A 24783-nucleotide genomic window follows, 5' to 3' on the forward strand; every position below is an offset into this window, starting at 1 on the left:
TTCTATAGAAATAAAATTTGGACAAAATTTTCTATAGAAATAAAATGTTGACAAATTTTTCTATAGAAATAAAATGTTGACAACATTTTCTATAGAATTAAAATTTTTATAATATTTTCTATAGAAATAAAATTTTGACTAAATTTTTTATAGAAATAAAATTTTGACAAATTTTCTATAGAAATAACATTTTGACAAAATTTCCTATAGAAATAAAATTATGACAAAATTTTCTATAGAAATAAAATTTTGACAAAATTTTCTATAGAAATAAAATTTTGACAAATTTTCATAGAAATAAAATTTTGACAAAACTTCCTATTGAAATAAAATTTTCGAAAAAATTTCCTATAGATATAAAATTATGACGAAAATTTCTATAGAAATAAAATTTTCTATAAAAATAAAAGTTTGACAAAATTTTCCATAGAAATAAAATTTTGAAAAATTTTCTATAGAAATAAAATTTTGACAAAATTTTCTATAAAAATAAAATTTTGACAAGATAGAAATAACATTTAGACAAAATTTTCTATGGAAATAAAATTGTGACAAAATTTTCTATAGAAATGACAAAAAAATTTTCTACGGAAATAAACTTTTGTAAAATAAGATTTTTTTTGTTTGGTAAAATTTTCTCCAAATTATGGTAAAATATTTTTAGCTCGAGTGGCAACCGTGGCTTATACCCGTTATTTACTATGTTAGACACAGTGCTGATAACATTATGCTCACATTGCTTGGATAATTAATCACTGTGCCAAAAATGGCTTACTCTCATATTTTTTGCAAGGTGCTGTTGATGTTGTTGCCGCCATAGCTAACAAGTTTAGCTCTAGTTAAGATTCATTTCACTTATTGAAGTTGAATTCGATTTTATTGTTGTGTATGTGGTGCATGCAATGCATTTCAAACATACTCTTACACACTCTCTCTTTCTCTCTTTCTCAAAAGACATCGATGTAGTACAGCACCATAGTAAAATAACAACACATACCAATCCAAAATACCAAATTTTTATCAAGAATGAATATGTAAAATGTGTATGTGTGTGCAAGACATATGTGTATGCATTCAAATACATTTGTAGTACAAGTACAAAACATAAGTAGTGCTGCCGTCTACTCCTGCAAGAAAACAAAATTAGCCACTCTTACGCGCTTCTACAATTTCCCATAGTTGGAACTCGACAACAATTTTATTAAGTATATATGTGTGTGTGTTCTTGTAAATTCTCCCACACGTAGGTTTTTATATAAATTTACATTAGTTTGAAAACCCTGGCACAGGATATGTATTATATATCTGTATTTGTATGAATGTGTGTGATAGAGAGAGTGTATAAACATCGACTACATAATCGTATTTTGTAGTATTTTTATAGTATGTGGGACACTGAAATAACGATAGATGTTTGGATGGATTCATATTGTGAAAATATTACTATTTTTTGTACATGCTTGTATGTGAGTCTTTGTGACATATAGTAGATAACGGCTATAAGAATGTCTGATAAAACCATAACTTTATTTTTAAATGTGGTTTTCTCATATAAGAAAAAAGTTTCTTTTATATATATGTTTGTTTTCTACCTATTAATATACTATATATCACTTATAGGAGATATATATTTAATATGATTGTCATCTAGAATGATTGTCAAATTGTTCTTGTATCAGTTATTTTCCTATAAAATTTTTTCTTATACGAAATATTTGTGGTACCAAAAAACACCAAACAGGCATTGTGGTTGGCAAATTTTTCTTTAAGAGATGTACCAATGATGGACTTTGGTTAGCCAAGACATATGTTATGTCTATGGGTGTGGAAACATTTCAGGAGGGTCCCTGGCTGGACTTTTGGATTAGATCTTATCTTTCACTTAGCACCAAAGGAGTACATACTTAGGTTAGATATAGTGGCAGCCCGATATTTCAGGATCACTTAGACTATTCAGTCCATGGTGATACCATAGTAGTGAACTCTTATCACTCAGTACTGCCCGATTCTATATTAAGCTCAATGACAAGGGACCTCTATTTTATAGGCGAAATGGCGTTGCACATTCCGATGAAACCATTTGAAGAAACTTTGAAACACTCAGAAACGTCACCAGCATTACTGAGAGGGGATAATCCACTGCTGAAAAACTTCTTGGTGTTCGGTCGAAACTAGGGTTAAACCCACGACCCTATGTAGTGTAGATTTTGGTTCATTAAGGGGCTCGATTTCTAGATTATGTCTAATGATATCATTATGGTATGGTATGTCTCTCCGGGTATTTTCCTGTGACCCGGCGTAGATATTTCATTTCTAATGTTTGGATTTTCTTTTGATTTTTAGTTGTGAGTGCCCAAAATTCACTTCCATAAGTAAGTGTTGGTACTTAAGTTGATTTGAAACCCGCTACTTTCTATTACTTTTTATTAGTTCGCCCTTGCTAATAAAATTCCTGTTCAGGTAAAGACTTGCAAGTGCTCAGGTCCTAGACTGTTTTCCCTTCTTCGCATAGTAGCGCACAACAATAACAAAAATGGTCTACATGTTTTGAAGATTCTGCTCCGATATAGAGTTGGTGGTCACATATATTTCGGTTGATAACCATGGTTTCTGTGTTCTTTGTGTTAATGCGCAGATCCCGTCTTGTCGTCTCGTTTACGAAAATGTTTATATTTTGTTGCAAGTATTTTGATATTCTGTTATATGCTTCTAACGTCACATCCTTTACGTATGCCAGCATTGATATCTTCGCTTGTTGCATTTTCCACTTTCCAATATTTATTGTTATAATGACTATTTGCAGGTTTTATTATGACGTCATTAAGATTATAAATAGATATGGGCTCAATATGTCTCCATGTGATACATACATTCTTCCGAGGTTTTGTAAAGTTTTTATTCGTCTGATCAAACACCTTCTATATTTCGTAAACCTTCTCTAGATGAAGAAAGCATCGATGTTTTCTGATATTTGTCTCACTGAAAATATCAAGTCTAGGGTTTCCCTGTTGGGTCTAAAGCCACACTGTTCCTCTTCGAGTTGATTCTCGACTTCACTCCCAAATCTACTTGTTCAAATTCTGTAATAGATTTTGCCAGCCACCGATAGAAGGGACATTCCTCTATGGGCTTGGCACAGTTGATTATCTACTTTTTGAATATTGGGTTGATTATAACTATTTACCAGTCGCGCGGTATCCTGGCCGTCATCCATGCTGGATTTTTCACCAATTCAACCATAAATTTTAGTAGTTCCGGGGCTATACTATCGTGTTCTGCAGCCTTCCCCAATTTCATCTTTTGTAGTGCTTGGCTAAGTTCTTGTCCTGTTATTATGTTTATCTCGTCATTATCTTCTTGGCATAAAGGTAATTATTCTGTTGCAGGCTTGCTATCTATCACCATTAAGAAGTTCCTTGAAATACCCTCTCCAACGAACGGATTTTCTTATCGTGAATTTAATGCGACAATGCTTAGGTTTTCTGTGATTGTTTAAAAACCGGTTAATATTTTTCTCTCATGCTCGACATATTTGTGTTAGACCCATTTACGCAGATGTTCGAGAGTTGCTTTGGATTTTGTTCACGACTGACGTGATTCATAACAGGTTGGCTGATAAGTCCCCGGTCTAACACATAGATGGCGTCGCTAGTATTAAATGCATATTATATAGTACCAACATTCAAATGATTCGTGTCAAAATTTGGCGTTCGTAAGTCAATTAGTTTGTGAGATAGAGCGTCTTTTGTGAAGCAACTTTTGTTATTGTGAAAAAATGGAAAAAAAGGAATTTTGTGTTTTGATAACATACTGTTTCCTGAGGGGGGAAAATACGGTGGAAGCAAAAACTTGGCTTTATAATGAGTTTCCGGACTCTGCCCCAGGGAAATCAACAATAATTGATTGATATGCAAAATTCAAGCGTGGTGGAATGAGCACGGAGGACGGTGAATGCAGTGGACGCCCGAAAGAGGTGGTTACCGACGAAAACATCAAAAAATCCACAAAATGATTTTGAATGACCGTAAAATTAAGTTGATCGAGATAGCAGAGGCCTTAAAGATATCAAAGGAACGTGTTGGTCATATAATTCATCAATATTTGGATATGCGGAAGCTCTGTGCAAAATGGGTGCCGCGCGAGCTCACATTTCACCAAAAACAACAACGTGTTGATGATTCTGAGCGATGTTTGCAGCTGTTAACTCGTAATACACCCTTGTTTTTCCGTCGATATGTGACAATGGATGAAACATGGCTCCATCACTACACTCATGAGTCCAATCGACAGTCGGCTGAGTGGACAGCGACCGGTGAACCGTTTCCGAAGCGTGGAAAGACTCAAAAGTCCGCTGGCAAAGTAATGGCCTCTGTTTTTTTGGGATGCGCATGGAATAATTTTTATCGATTATCTTGAGAAGGGAAAAACCATCAACAGTGACTAGTATATGGCGTTATTGGAGCCTTTTGAAGGTCGAAATCGCGGCAAATCGGCCCCATATGAAGAAGAAAAAAGTGTTGTTCCACCAAGACAACGCACCGTGCCACAAGTCATTGAGAACGATGGCAAAAATTCATGAATTGGGCTTAGAATTGCTTCCCCACCTACCGTATTCTCCAGATCTGGCCCCCAGCGACTTTTTCTTGTTCTCAGACCTCAAAAGGATGCTCGCAGGGAAAAAATTTGGCTGCAATGAAGAGGTATCAAAAGATTGGAAGGTCGTTATAATTGTGTATCGCTCTTGAAGGGAACTATGTTGAATAATAAAAACGAATTTTGACAAAAAAATGTGTTTTTCTATTTTTACCATCGGATAGTGGACAAAAAGATCTATTTTTCACATTGAAGTCTGGATGACCATTTTTCCCAATTTGGCCTAAGCTGTAACATTTCTCTCGAAGAGCATTGCCTCCACTTGTTTGTAGGCCATTTATCGGGATTCCCAAACACATTGTGCAATACCTGTTTTTATTCTCGGATTGAGGAGCGTATAAATGTAAACCGACTATTTTCCAAATTTAACAGCATGAGTCCTTGCACCAAACACATATTCTGTACCAAATTTCATAGACTTTTTAAGAAATTCCGATCTAACAAACAATAGATGGACACCAAAAGCAATGTGGATCGTTATACCTTATATTTGCGGTTTAGGGTATAAAAAAATATCCTTCGAATTATTATTAATAGGAAACACAAAAATCTATTTAATATCAATATGAACCATTATCCGTCAGTACAGTAACTTTTTATCGTCATTTTAAATCACTCTCACGATGAAAAATCTAACACTCATGTACACTTCACCAATATAACAAATAGATTTTATTCAATAATTGCTTGAATAATTTCCAACACCGTATAATTTCTCTGCACTTAAATATGTTCACTTATTCTCACGCAATTTCATACGTGATTCACGCCACTTATCCCGATATGTTCACATGCCAACCTCTATTGTTATTAAGGTAATTTCGATCAGGATGTCACTCAACACTACTCCAAATATTAAGACGCTAGTATATCAACATCTTTTTCTGGCATTTCCTTGTTTGTCTCTCCATTCACATTCCCACCACACCCCCACAACCCACCTGACAGGCTACTCTTGATTGTTTGTATTCCTGTCTGTCATCATCCTACCAGGCTGCTTGGCTACTACACATCAACATAAACTAACCGAACGTCACCACCCAACCAACATAGTACCTGTTTTATACATATGGACATCATAGCCGGCCTAAGATACTTGGCATGACAAAATACAAACAAAAAAACATAGAGTAAGCGTGGGTGATAGAGAGGGATAGTGAGCAAGGGGACAAGGAAGCATTTGGGGGGGTTTGTCATCATCTACATAGTAGATAAGAGACCTCTTGTTGGTCTATTCATCTTTTATTTTATGTGTTTTGTATTTTTGTTACATTACGTTACGTTACGTCGTTACTTACGTTCTGCTATTACTTTGGCCGCAGTCACTGTTGACGTAGAGTATATCGTTTGGTGATTAGCTTAGGCTGTAGTATTTGTTGTTGGTGGTGTAATTGTTTGTAGTATTATGATAGTAATCGATGCCACAACTAGGCTGTCTGCTGTTACTGCTCTTAGTTGATTTCAATTTGTTGTTGCTGGTGTTGTATGAGCTTATTTTCGTTGATTATTACTACACTCTCACACTCATTCACATACATTGGGGGCTACAATGCAACATTACTATCGTTCTGGCTGTAGTTATTGTTGTTGTGAAAAAAAAAACAGAAGAAATGTTGGGTAACATCGACAATTTGTGCGACAACTTTTTCAATTTTTGGGTTGCAATAAAAACTTAACTTTTGTGTTATTCACGTGTCGTTAAAAATGAAAAAAATATATAATTTTCTTACACGATGCATCTTCTCATTTACTCTCTCGCTCACTACTGACTACTACCCACGTCAATACGGCTCAACATTACGCATACACACAATAGTCGTTATTATAACGGTGGCTGTAGCTCTTCTCTTGGGGGAGGCAGACTAAGGAGTTTGAGGGCACCCCAAGTACATACATAGGTATATGCAAGAACACCCCTTTTTTATGCAAAAATCACAGCAGAAAATGCATCAAACGAGCATCGGTTTCACCACCAAAAAAAAAAAAAAAATCTCATAAATTTTCATGGAATTAATAAAATAATTTCTTTACACTTTGTTATTTCGTTATCCATGGGAAAACTTTTTTTGTAATTCTCTATATTTAATTCGAGTTTGAAAATAAGTTGCTGACGTTTAAAAATTAAAACCGATTTTCCGAAAACCAACTATGCGGATGATGACTACCGCCGACTGACTGGCTGGCTAGTCTTGTTTGTCCATTGCTGTTTGCAATGCTCATCGGTGATGACAACAACAACACCTCATATGTTTCGAGCAAAAAATTACCCATCGACAAACCCGTCACATCAGACAAACACACACGGCTTCTGGTTTATTTTTTTGTTTGTTTTGTTTTAATTCAGAATCAGCGTAAACTCACTCACTCACTCGTCGCATCTTAGGTTTGGAACTACTCTGTGCCTGCCTGATTACAAATTTTCCGATTTGGCTTCAAGACATGTGGGGGTCTATTTCTAGTCCTCTTTTTTTACTCGCTCTCACAATATTTACTCTCAGTACATATCAGTGTTGCCAATTTAATACCAAAATCAGCAATGCTAACTACTTTTTTACTAAGCAAATGCTGTTTCATGATCCTATGAGAAGACCATGAATTTCCAAAGGCGACAGAAAAAATATGTCGGTTCTACTCTACATGTGAAAATTTGGCGATACATATATGTACATAGAAAACAATAATGTTTGGTTTCAATCACGAAATTATTTAATTAAACTGTCCTCAATCACAGAAGTAATACTACAAATCGCCGAACCCAATTAAAAAATTTATTGTTCCCACTAAAAATTGAATTGATTCAATTAATTTTTGTGGTTGATCTTTATTTTGATCAAAAAATATTGGTGGCCTTTTTTTGTATAAAATCTACACGGACGAGAAAGACTTTTTTTTTGTATAAAAATGTGTAAAAATTATATGTTTGGAATTCAAACTTTTAGCACATTATTTTTAAGAGCAAGCATATAATGTTCATAAACTAGCATTAGCAAGAGAGACCGAGAGAGTATGCTGCAATAAAAAAATGGAAGTAACCAACTATGGTCTTAAAAATATATAGTACACACAAAGAAAACGTCATTAAAAGTTTTTTCTACCAATGCATGTCTAAGGAGAAATATAATATGTTTAAACAATAAAATAATATTTTGTTTGCACCAATCATGAAAATATGTACATATGATTGAAGCAGAATGTGTTTGGGAGGATGTGTTATAGAAGGGATTTTTTGAGTGGTTAAGGACCTAACCTAAACGAATATGGGTGATGCTTTTCGCGTCTAAAAGATAGATGATATCGGTCAAATTGGGGAAGATTGGAAATTGCAGACTAGTCCCTGGTTTGTATGAACCATTTCCAGTTCTGCTCAAAACACGGGGAAGAGACCGATTCGTCATTGATCAGGTAAATTGCATTTTAGCACACAACTTGGGCTCATTCAATGCACTATGGGCTAAATCATGATTTTAAGGGCAAAAAATACTTCCCACCATTTTAACTTCTCAAAATTTGGTGAGTGAGATTTGTAGTTATTGTTATAAAAAAATGGATTTTAGAAAAAAATGGGCGGGACACGCCCCCTTTTAAAGTAATGGCCATAAATACCTCAAAAAACGGTGTTATTTGTTTTTGCATCCTTCAGCAAAGCTGTAGCTCTTGACTAGGAAAACAAAAATGCTGAATATATTAATGGCCATTTTCTTGTAGCTCCGTTTGGCTTTAACTGCCAGTTAACAGATAGTAAATTGCAAATATCTTCTCTCCGGTCAACTTTAACTGAAAAATGTTCGGCAGTTACATTTCTAACTGGTATGTGGAATATATAGGCAAGATGACAGATATGTCCACAGTAAAATTTAAAAGTTCGTTAGCTAACTGAACACTAACGGAGCTTCATGAAAATGGGGGTAAGACGGAAAAATCTTCATGCTCAAACCCCTAAACATGTCGAATGTTTTAGCAATTTTATTTGCTTTTTTTGTAATCCAAGCAATTTAAAACGTTTAATGACTTTTTGAGGAAATTGACGTTTTTTGTTTGTTTTTTTATACCCTCTACCATAGGATGGGGGTGTATTAAATTTGTCATTCCGTTTGTAACACATCGAAATATTGCTCTAAGACCCCATAAAGTATATATATTCTGGGTCGTGGTGAAATTCTGAGTCGATCTGAGCATGTCCGTCCGTCCGTCCGTCTGTTGAAATCACGCTTGCTTCCGAACGAAATAAGCTATCGACTTGAAACTTGGCACAAGTAGTTGTTATTGATGTAGGTCGGATGGTATTGCAAATGGGCCATATCGGTCCACATTTACGTATAGCCCCCATATAAACGGACCCCCAAATTTGGCTTGCGGGAACTCTAAGAGCAGCAAATTTTATCCGATTCGGCTGAAATTTGGTACATGGTGTCAGCATATGATCTCTAACAACCATGCAAAAATTGGTCCACATCGGTCCTTAATTATATATAGCCCCCATATAAACCGAACCCCCGATTTGGCTTGCGGAGCCTCTAAGAGAAGCAAATTTCTTGCGACCCGGATGAAATTTGGTACATGGTGTTAGTATATGGTCTCTAACAACTATGCAAAAATTGGTCCACATCAGTCAATAATTATATATAGCCCCCATATAAACCGATCCCCCGATTTGGCTTGCGGAGCCTCTAAAAGAAGCAAATTTCATCCGATCTGGGTGAAATTTGGTACATGGTGTTAGTATAGGGTCTCTAATGACCATGCAAAAAATGGTCCACATCGGTCCATAATTATATATGACCCCCATATAAACCGATCACCAGATTTGAACTCCGAAGCCTCTTGGAAGACCAAAATTCATCTAATTCAGTTGAAATTTGGTACGTGGTGTTAATATATGGCCTCATATAGCGTCCATATAAACCGATCCCCCGATTTGGCTTGCGGAGCCTCTAAGAGAAGCAAATTTGATCTGATCCGGCTGAAATTTTTTACATGGTGTTAGTATAGGGTCTCTAATGACCATGCAAAAAGTGGTCCACATCGGTCCATAATTATATATAGCCCCCATATAAACCGATCCCCCGATTTGGCTTGCGGAGCTTCTAAGAGAAGCAAATTTCATCCTATCCGGCTGAAATTTGGTACATGGTGTTTGGTCGAAATCGGTCCATAATTATATATAGCCCCCATATAAACCGATCCCCATATTTGACCTCCGGAGCCCCTTGGAAGAGCAAAATTCATCCGAATCGGTTGAAATTTTGTACGTGATGTTAGTATATGATATCCAACAACCATGCAGGAATTGGTCCATATTAGTCCATAATCACATATAGCCCCCATATAAACCGATCCTGAAATTTGGTTTTGGAGCCTCTTGGAGGAGCAAATTTCATCCGAGTCAGTTGAAATTTGGTACATTGTGCCATTATATGACTGTTAAAAACCATGCCCAACTAAGTCCATATCCGTCTATAGTTATATATAGCCCTCAGATAAATCGATCCCCAATCACACAAAAATTGGTCCATATCAAGTTCATAATTGTATATAGCCCCCATATAAGCGACCCCCATATTTTAATTCTAGCTCTCTACCACGTATGGACTAAGTCACAATTTAGAAAACGATGTTAAGAAGTTTTAAGATACAACAACCTAAGTAATTCGATTGTGGATGACAGTCTTTCGTAGAAGTTTCTACGCAGTCCATGGTGGAGGGTACATAAGATTCGGCCTGGCCAAACTTACGGCCGTATATACTTGTTTTTAATTATGGTTCTTGTAAACAAGAAATATATGAGTCAGAACTATCCATAGCTCAGAGATGCATGTGAAGTATATTGTGCACTCTTGAATCCTTACGAGCTGTACCTGCTCGATCTTTTTTTCAACACTTGTTTTGGGCCTGAGATTAATTTTCTTCAAGGAAATCTACAGTTACTACTGAAACCTTGTTTCTTTGAGATAAATATACTAATATTCTGGCAGACATATGACGACAAGACTTTTGAGTAACATTTTCCAAATCCGAGGAGAAAGCAATTAAGATTGGCTGTAAATGTTTTAAAAACCAATACTAATACCAGTAAAAGATGCTAAAACGTCCTTGCGAGAAAATGCTCTTCTCTCTTTCGTGCGAGAAATGGTTTTCATCACCGTTTCCACTGCCATTATCAATTGATTTTTTTTTATTTGGATCAATTATTTTTTTAATTAACGTTGGTGATTGATGCTGTAATTTTTGGGATTGAAGACATTTTAATTAAAAAACAAATAATAATAAATTTTTTTGATCACTAATCTCATTTATGTATATTCTTCAAATATTGAGAATATAATCATCGCCATGTTGACAACACTGCTGTGCACATCGACTACATTTGCGATGTTTGTGGGATCCAAAGTACATGCACTTGGGGGTGGTGGTGGGTTTTGTGAATGTACCACAAAGAAGAAGACTACGTGCCAGTATAACCGTATACGCGACATCAGGGTCTTGTTTGTGGTGAATGTAAAAATGAATGAGCAGTAGGTGTGAGGCGCAATTTTTTTGTTTCCTATATTATGAATGCACTCAACATATGTGGGAGAATAAGTAAAACGTAACACTTGTTCGAGAGTAGTGAGCTTATCGTATATGCACCACATGAAATAGGGTTGCCAAAGTATCTTCCGGATAATTTCTCTCAAAAATTTTAAAGTGGCAATTAATTTTTATTGGTTAGGGCCAGCGGTGCCAACTCTGACGATTTTTCGTCATTTTGACGATTTTTGATGGTAAATTTGGCCTCTGACGATTTGACGACGATTTTAAACAACTTAGTTATGAGATGACGATTTTTTAAAATGCTCGACTCAAGTGTTTCCTTTTAAGGGTTTTTGACGATTTTTCAAAGAGATGTAGTTATAAGTTGACGATTTTCATAAGTTGTAATGTAAACATGTTATTTTGGATCTCAATAATATGACAATTTATATGTAGCTTGCTCCCAGCCGTCTCCAATGTAGAAAGAAATTTCAAAGCAATCAATATAAATAAACCTAAAATTCGAAATCCCTTTGAAACGTAAATATTGCAAGGTATTCTTTTGTCTATAAACTATTTAAAGCGAAATAATTTTGATTGCTATGGAACCAGTTTAGTTAAATTCAATTTATTTATTTATTCATTACCGATAATAGTAATAATAAAAAAAATTATACATGAGCAAGTAATAAGGATTTAAATTCGCTTGGAGAATAGGAAATTTTTCTGTCAAGAAAATTTTGTTAAACAATGTAGTACATATGGTCACAATCAGATATATTAATTTAAATTAATTAAAAATTTATTTCAATTAATCGTCGTTTAAAAAACTGGAAACTATATGACTTACTTAGAGATTTAAATGGCATTATTCATGTAACTAAAATGAATAAACCCCTTTTTTAATAACAGCTTTATTGTGTATACAATATATGGATGCCTCAGATGTTTGAATAAAATTTTTATTTTGTTCCTAAATCTTTTTTTTCAACTGTTTTATGAGTGACGATTTTTTGACGAATTCTTTGGGATGAATTGACGATTTTGACGAAAAATATTTTTAAAATTTACGATTTTCAGCCCAAAACAGTTGGCACCACTGGTTAGGGCCTGTTCGAAACTTTTTACTGTGGTGAGATATCAATTTACTATGGTGAAAAACAATTGCTAATTTGGTGTACTCATATCTTTAAAAAAAATAAAACTAATTTTTGTTTGTTTTGATATAATCAAAACATGCCAAGCCTAGTAAAGTTGTAAATGTCAAGAATTTTCAACAAATGTCAAATTTCTTACTAGCACCCTGGGCTAGTGAAATTATACTCACCTCGATTTACATCAAATTTTTACCAATGCTAGTAAAAAGTTTCGGTTTCGAATAGGCCCTTAGTCATAATAATATTTGTGAAAATCTAGGCATAGAATTGATCTTTGTGCCAAAAAATTTTACGAACAACAATTTTAATCCTCTATCGCTCTGTATATAACCACACAGAAAAAAATATCACCAAAATATTTCCAATTACAAAGTTAATTGAAGTTGAAAATTTTGTCAATTAATTAATTAATTGATACAATTAACTTTTTAATCATGATAAAAACATTAAGTTAATTAAGTCAATGATTGAAAATTTTAAAATTTTTAATTAAAAAATTAATTGATACAATTAAAAAAAAGTTGCGATTTTTTTTTTTAATTTTTAATTAAAAATGTATTTCAAATAATCATTTGTTAATCCAAATAAAAACTCTAAGCCAATTCAGAAAGTAATTAAAAATAGTTACCTTTTTTAATTAATAAATTAATTGAGTTTTGCAATCAACATCAATTAAATTTTTAATTGAATCAATTAAAAAATTAATTGAAATTTGCTGAAAAAATCAATTCAATTTTTAATCAAGAATTTTTTCTATGCCCAATTAAAACTGTGATTGATACTATCATTTTCGTGATTGAAGACATTTCAATTAAAAAATTAATTGGATCAATTAATTTGGTGATTGAATCAGAAAAAAATTTTTTTGTGTGCACGATAGGCCATTTTTCACGCATAATAAAATGATTTTGCCTTTGTCAAACGGTGATTTAGGCCGTAAAAAACACTCGACAGGGAATGGTAGGATTGTTTCTTGATTTTGTCACTTCATTATAAGTTTATTTGAAAAAATTTATGTTACCTTCTTCTCATCATTTCTATGTAAAGTAAGTGAAAGCAATTAAATGTAGTTTGATAAAATGTATTTAGCAACACTGTAAGTTGGTCTCCCTCAGAGAGCGAGAGAGAAATAGAAAGTCCACACAATAATAATTACGTGTGTTACTCTTTTACGTGAGGCAAATTAAAAACTGCGATGAGTGCATGTTGGGGGTGTAGACGGTTGGGAGCTGCTGCTGCTGCAGCTCCACAAGGCATAGAAATACGAGAGCAACGCTGAAAATACAATTCTTAAGTACCGTCGAAGTTGGATTCAATATAGATTATAAAGCCGCGGTAGCAGAAGAAGAAGTACAATACACAAAGAGAATAAAAATATGAATGGTTGGTTATCTGCTAAAATGGACAACGAATGATTTGTCGCTTCGATGGATGGACAGGAGAAAAACCGATGATGAATGAGTCAACTAGGCAAACATTAAACAATGATTGATAAAGACATACATATGTGCCGTGGGCCGAGTAGAATTGTATTTATGGACATGCAATAGAAGTTATTTCATCCCTTTTACTTATTCCTCATGCGTGCATTTGTGACCAATAAAATATGTATTTCATAAGTGTGAATTTCTTAAAGAGTCTTCGTTACGGTTTCCTAGCATATACACACACAAACATACCAGTTTACATATCCACAGAATCCCAAATAAGTCCCCAATTCCTCTATCGGCACACACATACAAAACAAACTAGTTGTCTCATTGCATATATCAAATATAAGGAGAGTATCGCAAAACTCTCGCACATCAACTAGTGTTGCCAGATACATTTATATTTTAGCACCTATGTAGAGATAAGTGTAAAGCATTTATTAGTTCAATTCGAGAACTCGATAATTTTTGATAATTATCACAAACTTTTACTGGAAGTCGTTCGTTAACACCAAAAATTTGACAAATTTGACAGTTATCAGATAGAGAAATTGCAAGTTTTTGCTAGAGAATTTTTTTCTTGCAAACCATAGCATACTTTGCCAGCTTATTGTCGATAACTAACAAAGCACCAGTACAATGTACATGTTCCGTAACTACAATTGGAAGTTAAAAAACAGGATTCGTTTTTTGTTTTTAATGTTTTAGAAGCTGACATTTTGAATGTTCAAATAATTACTGGATACTGTTCGCGTACTTTTCGCGCAATTTTAAGCAAAGGGAGTAAAATACACTCTTATTATCTTGCTAGTTTTTACTGGATATTTTTTACTGGAAAGTACGCGAACAAACCTGTTATTGGACACGAATTTTCAACTTTTTTAAGGTTTTTTAATCCGAATTCACTCTTTGTCCTTTGATACACCCAGAAAAGGAATGTGATCACCGCAAATATGTTTCAAGGTCATTATGTCACTTTTGCACTTCGAACGTGCAACAGATCTGGTGCAACCATGTTGTTTTCACGGCAAGCATATTTATGTTCTATTTTTGCAGCAAACATTTCCTTTTTATCCGCGAACAATTAACATTACGCTATTGAATCATATCCCTTCCCTGTGCATAGGACGTTACTTAAGGTGTTTGTAAAGATCCGTGGTTTAAGCTTTTTGAAAAAATTGTCCTCCATATACAGTATCGGACAAAACTTTTGCAACAATCATACACATTTCAATATTATGTCATAATAAAAAAAGAGTGTTATTATATTCCGATTTTTATACCCTCCACCATAGGATATTAACTTTGTCATTCCGTTTGTAACACATCGAAATATTGCTCTAAAACCCCATAAAGTACACTCATAGAAAAACTCATGCACGGCGTGCTCATTTCAAAACGTTTCGTTCATGAAAGTGAATCAACACACATGTGGTGTCAAACTGAGAACAGGCGGTGTCAATCTGACAACGATAAAATGACACCATGCGTTGTCAAAACAACAACCAGTGTTCATGATCTGAAAACGTTATGGTTACTTTATAAACAAAATTAAAAAACGATTTCCGCTAGCGTGACTCGAACCTGTATTTTCTGCACCATACGTGTTAACAGTCGCCTTAGCACATTGCACCGCCGAGGCAGTTGCCATAATAACGTCAAACGATTATTTTAAGACTTCTCATGGCCAAAGAAAAACGGATGCCGTTCATGAAATCGTGAACTCGCCTAGACGAAATTGTGAACATTCCGTTTTGATTTTTTTGTGAACGTTTCCGTTTCATTTTGTCACCGTTCGTTCACGACTGTGGAACGTAATTTTTTCTATTAGTGTATATACTCGAATATATTCTGTGTCGTGGTGAAATTCTGAGCGGATCTAAGTATGTCCGTCCGTCTGTTGAAATCACGCTAAATTCCGATAGACTTGAAACTTGGCACAAGTAGTTGTTATTGATGTAGGTCGGATGGTATTGCAAATGGGTCATATCAATGGTTAGCATGCCCGCCTTGCATACACAAGGTCGTGGGTTCGATTCCTGCTACGACCGAACACCAAAAAGCTTTTCAGCGGTGGATTATCCCACCTCAGTAATGCTGGTGACATTTCTGAGGGTTTCAAAGCTTCTCTAAGTGGTTTCACTGGAATGTGGAACGCCGTTCGGACTCGGCTATAAAAAGGAGGTCCCTTGTCATTGAGCTTAACATGGAATCGGGCAGCACTCAGTGATAAGAGAGAAGTTCACCACTGTGGTATCAAATGGACTAAATAGTCTAAGTAAGCCTGATACATCGGGCTGCCACATAACCTAACCTAACCTAGCTTCATATAAACGGACCCCCAGATTTGGCTTGCGGATCCTCTAAGAGAAGCAAATTTATCCGATCCGGCTCAAATTTGGTACATGGTGTTAGTATATGGTCTTTAATAACCATGCCAAAATTGGTCTATATCGGTCCATAATTATATATAGTAAACATATAAACCAAGATTTGGCTTGCGGAGCCTCTTAGAGAACAAATGTCATCCAATCCGACTCAAATTTGGTACATGGTGTTAGTAAATAGTCTCTAATATCCATGGAAAAATTGGTTCACATCGGTCCATAATTATATATAGCCCCCATATAAACCGATCCCCAGACTTGCCTTGCGGAGCCTTTAAGAAAAGCAAGTTTCATCCGATCCGGCTGAAATTTGGTACATGGTGTTAGTATATGGTCTTTAATAACCATGCCAAAATTGGTCTATATCGGTCGATAATCATATATAGCCCCATATAAACTGATCCCCAGATTTGGTTTTGAAGCCTCTTAGTGGTGCAAATTTCATCCGATTCAGTTGAAATTTTGTGTGTTTGTGTGACTATATGGACACTAACAACCATACAAAAATTATTCCATATCGGTCCAGAATTATATATAGGTTTATATAACCGATCCCCTGATTTGGTTTTGGAGCCTCTTGGAGCAGCAAATTTCATCAGATTCAGTTGAAATTTGGTACATTGTGCTACTACATGGCCGCTAACAACCATACCAAACAAGGTCCATATCGGTCTATATTACCACAACCCAAGTAATTCGATTGTGGATGACAGTCTTTAGTAGAAGTTTCTACGCAATCCATGGTGGAGGGTACATAATATTCGGTCTGGCCAAACTTACGGCCGTATATACTTGTTTAATAAATTTTTATTTCGTACACTCTAACTCATTATCAGATTAAAATTAAATTTATTTCATTAATGTTGAACATTTTATGAACTTTAAATATATGCAAAGTACCAATATGGATAAGACGAAACAATTGCAACTAATAACATCAAGCATTCTAAGGCTTAAAAGTTTTTAATTTTTTTCAGAATCCTTTATTTTCAATGATAATTATTTCAATAATAACAGTACACAAAAAAAATTCACGAAAATTTTTCGAATTAGAGCATTAATTGAATATAAAAAAATAAACAACATTTTTTAATTGAAAATATGAATATGAAGTCTTTAAAGCAATGCTGGATTTTTTTTATCTCAGATGTTGAGGCTCCATGGGAGCTAAGGAATAAAACTCTAGACACCTTATGCGAAATTTAAATATATTAACACAACATTCAAAACACTTTAACTAGATACCAACTGTCACTTGTCTTATAAAAAGGACATAAGAAATCTCGAGTAAGTGGATTTTTGAACAGATATATAAAAAATTTCCTTTTTGTAAGAATTATCCTAAAAATATATCAATTGATATTATTTTGCAAATAAAGTATAAAAAAACAGTATATGGCAACCCTATCTGGTGCTCTCTCACTCTTTACATTCTCACTGCGTTCTTTGAAACAGAATTTAATCTCTCTTTGCGCATGGTTTAACTAAGTGCATGCGTTCATTTGGCGAGCAGCATTCAAATTGTTTTACTATAAAAAATACTACTACGACGAGTTGTACAAACAGCATATACGCCAGCAACGGTGGCAGAGACGTCAAAGTGCGGTCGACGTTTTACTCGTTTGCATAATTCAGCTGATCTCACACTCATCAACATGACCATTATCATCTTCCTTATCGTGATTATTATTATATTTAACATAGATGTGGACGATGTTGACGAACATACTGGATTGAGGTGCATTCATATGATGTGAAGCGTTGAATAGGTCTATAGTAGAGCGGGGGAGCCCCGCTATTAAGTTAGTTGAATAGTGTACAAGATCAGGCGGTAATCAGATTGTTGTTTCGTTGAAAACTTGATTTTCCAAATATTACATAGTTTTTGTAATCACTATAAATAATTAATTGTCGTAGTTTAAACACCTCTATAATCATCACAAGGCACTTTAGTATGGAGTTTTCATAAATTTTCCTTTCTCTGTTCATTAATACAACGAATAAGATTCATTAACACAACGAATCATTTTTGTTAATTTAACGAATAGTATATCGACGGAATGATTTATTTGTCTATATTTTATCATCTGAAAAAATGTGTCATCATGCAGTTGTGGATCGGACAAAAGTAACAGATAAAATACGTAACAACAAAAGTCGTCATGATAATAGTATGATTGACCTGTCTTAGGGAAAATATTGGAGGACACCTCCCAAGTATATGGATGGGTACTCATGGAGACTACTAACAGCATACTCCCATATGGATCTGAAATCTTGGCACCGACGTCACAAAGACGGACCCGAGCGAAAAAAACTAACCTATGTGCAGAGAACAGTAGCCCTGTGCGGAGAAAGATTTTTCTTGCCAACCAACAGGCGCAACAGAGAACACTGGAGAAACGAGAGAAGCGGCAAGTGGACATCTGGTCACGGTTATTTCCGGAAATATCTGTACTATAGTGAGACATGCAGTACGAATACGTGTATATACGAGGAAGAAGAAATCGTTGATGATGCTGAGCATAGCTTTTTCAAATGTAACCGATGGACAGAACGAAGCAGAAAACTGGAGAACGAGATCGGTTGTATCTCCCACCGTAGAAAAGTCAGCAAGATGGTACTGAACGAGAGGCACTGGAGTAAACCACTTCATAACCCAGATGCTATCTGGTCACGACTATTTCCGGATATATCTGTACTATAGGGAGAAATGCAGTGCAACTACGAGGAAGTAGAAATAGTTAATGATCAGAGAATGAAGCTGACCCATTTTTGTCAGCGGCGGTTTATCGGTTAAGCCGATATAAAATTATCGATTCGGCGGCGGACAGTTATCTATTATAAAATCAATTAGAAGTTATGATGTATGTAATGAGATTAGTTGTACATCTAATCGTAAAATCAAACTTACATTTCATTCAAATTTTCTGAGCTATATTTTACAAATTTATTACAGTACTGATTGTTTGTGTGTGGAAAATTCAAAATTTTGGCAAAAACTACAACTATTATTAATACATTTTTCTGATATAAATCAATAGTTTTGGTTATTTGGCGGCGAAATGTGAGTCGATATATTCGGCAGCTGCTTCGACTGGCAAACACAGTTGACCTCAGTTGGTAGAATTCTACAAAAACAAAATGGTAAAATGGTTTTGTAGATTGTAGATAATTCCTCTCCATCTAATAGGTACTTCAATTTTCTATAGAAATAAAATTTTGAAAAAAACATGTTCTATAGAAATAACATTTTGACAAAATTTTCTCCAGAAATAAAATGTTAAGACAATTTCCTATAGAAACAACATTTTGACAAAATTTTCCATAGAAATAAAATTTTGACAAAATTTTCTATAGAAATAAAGTTTTGACAAAATTTTGTATAGAAATAAAGTTTTGAGAAAATTCTTTATAGAGATAAAATTTTGACAAAATTTTATAAAAAAATAAATTTTAACAAAATTTTCTTAAAAATAAAATTTTAACAAAATTTTCTATAGAAATAAAATTTTCGCAAATTTTTCTATAGAAATAAAATTTTGAGAAAATTTATTTACTGTTGACATTAATTAAATAAAATTTTCTATAGGAATAAAATTTTGAGAAAATTTATTTACTGTTGACATTAATCAAATAAAGTTTTGACAAAATTTTCTATAGAAATAAAATTTTGACAAAATTTTCTGTATAAATAAAAATGTGACAAATATAGAAATATAGAAAAAAATGTTGACAAACTTTTCTAAGAAATAAAATTTTGGCAAAATTTTCTACAGAATTAAAATTTTGACAAAATTTTCTACAGAATTAAAATTTTGACAAAATTTTCTATAGAAATAAAATTTTGAAAAAAATCTATAGAAATAAAATTTTGACAAAATTTTCTATAGGAATAAAATTTTGAGAAAAGTTATTTACTATTGTCATTAATTAAATAAAATTTTGAAAAAACTTTCTATAGAAATAAAACTTTGAGAAAATTTATTTACCATTTACTAAAATTTTGAAAAAATTTGCTATAGAAATAAAATTTTGACAAAATTGTCTAAAGAATTAAAATTTTGACAAAATTTTGTATAGAAATAAAATTTTGAAAAAAAATCTATAGAAATAAAATTTTGAAAAAATTTTCTATAGAAATAAAATTTTGAGAAAATGTTCTATTGAAATAAAATTTTGAGAAAATGTTCTATAGAAATAAAATTTTGACAACATTTTTTATAGAAATAAAATTTTGAGAAAATTCGTTTATTTCGTAATTTTGACAAAATTTTCTATAGAAATAAAATTTAAACAAAAAAATTTGATAAAATTTTCTATAGAAATGAAATTTTGACAAAATTTTCTATAGAAATAAAATTTTAACAAAATTATCTATAGAAATAAAATGTTGACACAATATTCTATAGAACAAAAAATTTGACAAAATTTTCTATAGAAATAAAATATTGACAACATTTTCTATGGAGATAAAAATTTGACAAAATTTTCTATAGAAATAAATTGTTTACAAAATTTTCTACTGAAAAAAAATGGACAAAATTTTCTATAGAAAAAAAATATGAAAAATTTTCTATAGAAATAAAAATTTGACAAAATTTTCTATAGAAATATAATTTTGACAAAATTTTCTTTAAAAAAAAAATTGACAAAATTTTCTATAGAAAAACATTTTACAAAATTTTCTATAGAAAAAAATTAACAAAGTAAGAGTTTTTTTTGGTAATTGGTTGGTAAAATTTTCTTGAAATTTTGGTAGATAATTTTGGCCTCGTAGCATGGTGGTATTTCCCGAAATTAGTACAAAATCACTAACCATTGCTAAAATATTTCACTTAAACACTGTAAAAAGTGTTATTTGTATATGACATCCATTATAAATATATTCAAAATATAACAAAATAATCAGAAAAGAAATTGTTTCATTGAAGCTGTTGATAACGCGTAAATCTTTCGGTTGGAGGCGCGCCGCATTTTTTTTGTCAGCAACCGCCGCCAACGAAAAGTACAAGAATACAAAAGCGCAAGACTCTGTCATTAATGAAATTATAAAAATCGCAATATATAATAAAATTATAAAAATCGCAATATATGTAACGCATTTCGCTGCATTAACGAACTCGTACGTTGGTCCAATGTTAATCGTTAATTGTACGAACTTTTTTCGCTTAGCGTATTTGAAATACGCTAAGCTAGACAATTTTCCTAGGGGGGGCTATAGCCCCCCTAGCTAAAAATTTATAGACTGAACTTATAGGTTCAATTATTGTTTTATATCATAAAAAAGAATACAAAAATATACATCAAAATAATATATAATAAAGCAACTAAAAGTAGTTCCACACTTTTCCCAGCAAAAAAATTGGGATTTGTTTTAAAGGCACAACTTTAAAAGCACTTCCAAAAATGTCCTCACAAAGAAGTTAATTATATTAGCTACACAGGAAGTTTTTTACTTCAGTTTTTTTCATATTTTAATAAGTAATTTTTGTTTTCTTTTTTTCAAATAGTTTAAAAAAAGAGTAAGAATAAATAAAATGGTAAAAATTATTCAAATTTTGCCACAAAAATGCTAAATCCATTATAGAAAAATCGATAATTTTTGAAAATATTCAAACACGCGTTGGAATGCATTAAAAATCATATAAAAATATAAAAATTATTATAAATTAATGTTTCTTGAAGCTCGAGGTCTTTATAAATATTTATATAATTCTAACAAAAGTTCGACCAAAAATCAAATTAAAAACGAATAAATTAAAATTATTTATTTGGGAAAATATCACACAACGATATGGATCACACCGTAAGAAGTGATGCAAATTTATTGCAACGGCTGTTGAAACGGTGGACATTCGTTCTATGACGAGTTCCTATTACATTCATCGCTTCTTCGCCAATTTTGCACCACTTCCGGACCCAAAAAGAACATTTTCACTTCTTTTTTGGCGACGCTTTTTTGCAGCATTAATAAGATATTAATTTATGAAAGAATAGTTTTAATACCAATTACTATTTTTTAATTAAGATGACTAAACCAGACTAAACAATATAATAAAGGAGCTTTACAGCCTGTTTCTGTATGACGAATGAGCTCTGTGGATCGACTAGAATGGAAACAAACAGCTGAATTTATAACCAAAAAACAGTTGTTTCTATGCATTTCAGTCGATCGATTGAACTCGTTCGACATACAGAAACAGGCTTTTAGTTATTCAACTAAACCATAAGTTCAATCACAGCTCTATTTCATAAATATCAGACTTCAAACATTGCCATCGGCAACTGCTACCACAACCCAAGTAATTCGATTGTGCATGAAAGTCTTTAGCGGAACTTTGTGCGGTTGTATATACTTGTTTAATTTTTATAAAAATGTAGAATCGTAAATAGGTTTTCAAATTCTGGGGGGGGGCTAAATTTTTTCTGGGGGGGTCTAAGCCCCCTCCCCAGAGGCCTTCCTACGCTTATGCGTATTTCATATAAAATTTCTGCAAGAATTTTTTCCATAATATTAGTGGAAAAAAATTTTGCAGAGTAAAAATTCTTTGTCGAGGTTTCTGAAGCATTCCTGTTTTTTCTGTGCACTTAAATTTTAATTTATAAAGTTGTCTGTTCATATCAGTATAACAATTAAAACAAAAATATGGACAATAAATAGTTTTGTTCGTTTTGTTATCAGGAGGTCGAACTTAAAACTCTCACTGTCATCTAGGCTATCAGAAAAATGACAAAACATCATTGCAGTTATTTTATTATCACAATGGCATCACTGAACATAAACCCCCCATCCCCCCACCCCTTTCCTTCTTGTTAGTACTTACGTACACATACTTTGCAATGTATACTCTTTTGCTGAATGCATATGCCCACACAGCAATCCTAACTATTTACAATCATTGCACACACACGACACAACCAGTATATCTGCTGCTGCTGTTGACGCAGCAAGCAGCGCAGTATGTATTCATGCATCCATATTTGTTTTTTTTTTATTTTTGGTCTTGATGGGCTTATGTGCATACATCATACATAGTAGGTATGCAGATTTGATGTTACACTTACTTTTTGTTGCAATTGTTGTTTTGTTGCTGGACCTGCTACTATAGATTTTACTTTCCGTAGCTGCTGGGTTTTATGTTGTTGTTTTATTTTTGTCTTAATTAACACAACGAACGATAGGCCGAAAGAACGAACGGTTTTTTATTACATTTTATACTAAAAAAATTTCCAATCAATCAATTTTACTTGATTTATTTTTTTCTTCACAAACAGGATTACGACTAATCAACGAATGTCCGTCTGTTTTGTCTGGCCCGTGGTACTTGGTGTTTCCGTATATATGCTCACACGTACTGGATAGGAGTACGTTTGTGTGTTGCCACTGTCTGGTTTGTACGAAGACAAACGACTAGCGAGTATATAACGACGACGACGGAGACAACGACTTCGACGGCACAGCGACAATATTAAATATGAGTGCGTTTTATCGTTCAGGCCGCATTTACTACAGAAGATACACTTCGCTGCACACACATAATTTAATTCTATACTATTGGTCTTATTCTTTCTATTTCGTATTTTATTTGAGTAGTATGTATATAACAGCCCCAACTTACACAGATTATACACCCACTCCACTATTATAATTTTGCTTTTCTGGTGCCACGCTGTGCCTGAGCTCTTTCTATTTTATTCCTTTGTATCTTCTTTTACACTCGCCGAAAATCTCTTTATTCCTTTCCTCGTCGACAAATGCAACCATATCAAGTTGACATCCAACCGCACACTGACTGATTGGGGTCTGGTTTTTTCAAGTGATAGCAGTGGTCTTGTTGCTGTTGTTGTTGTAGCTGTTATATGGAGCCTAAAACTGGATGAGAAACGAAATGGTAATAAAAGTCTACCATATGTTCAGCGTAGTATGTACGCTTGCACTCTCTCAAATACGTTTTGCTTGTTTTTGTATTCATGTGTAGTTCTATTAGTGTTGTTGTTGCGCATCACATAGATTGCAATTTCCATATTCTGCATTGGGAGCAATAAAGCTGTAGTGAGAGTGTCAAAGGGTTGCCAAGTCTAGAATTGATATATAAAAATCGCTATAATTTTCGCCGTTATCTTTATATTGAAACGAACTCTTTATTTCGACTGCAGTACAATATCAGCAGATTTTTTGGTTATGAGTTCATGTAAGATCATAGACCAAGGGAGGTATCTCTATTTTAATTGGTCTATGGTAAGATTCAGCCAAAAATTTCGTTAGACATAGACAAAATGGCCGTCGATTTTCGGTCCTCCTTTTGCAAAATGATATGATGGAAAATGCTGCGTTCTAATATCACATCCAGTTTTAAGAGTAAAGCTGGGTACTATGTTCAGTATTCAAGCTGAAAACCGGCTTGTTTTCACGGTTAATTTTTTAAATTAATTAAATTATAAATATAAAATGGTTCACAATCAATTCCTTAGATCTTTTCCATTCATTATTTCACAAGGCTTTATAGAAATATAATCGTCTTCATATAGATTTTGTACTTTTAATTTAGTGGTTTGGTGAAAAATACGAACATAGTACTCACCTTAAAATGTTATTTTTGTTGAACATGGAACATTTTTGTCGTTAATAGAAATATTTTCATG

At 33.4% G+C, this 24783-nt stretch overlaps 1 protein-coding gene across 4 annotated transcripts in view; it reads right to left on the bottom strand.

The window, feature by feature from the left end:
• Window positions 1–23946, bottom strand: part of Reph (Regulator of eph expression) — a 95750-nt gene extending 71804 nt beyond the window's left edge. The window contains exons 1-2 of one of the 4 annotated variants that reach the window (XM_075297448.1): window positions 23760–23946; window positions 23206–23358 (exon numbers count right to left, since the gene is read on the bottom strand). The gene's annotated coding sequence lies outside the window, so the exon portion shown is untranslated. Of the gene's footprint in view, window positions 1–5951; window positions 6617–23205 lie in introns of those variants that run through there. The other 3 variants (XM_075297450.1, XM_075297447.1, XM_075297449.1) reach the window with 3 other exon arrangements.
• Between the last annotated feature and the right edge of the window lie 837 nt (window positions 23947–24783).

This window comes from Haematobia irritans, chromosome 2 (genome assembly GCF_050003625.1).
Source record: "Haematobia irritans isolate KBUSLIRL chromosome 2, ASM5000362v1, whole genome shotgun sequence".
In the NCBI taxonomy this organism is placed as follows: Eukaryota; Metazoa; Arthropoda; class Insecta; order Diptera; family Muscidae; genus Haematobia; species Haematobia irritans.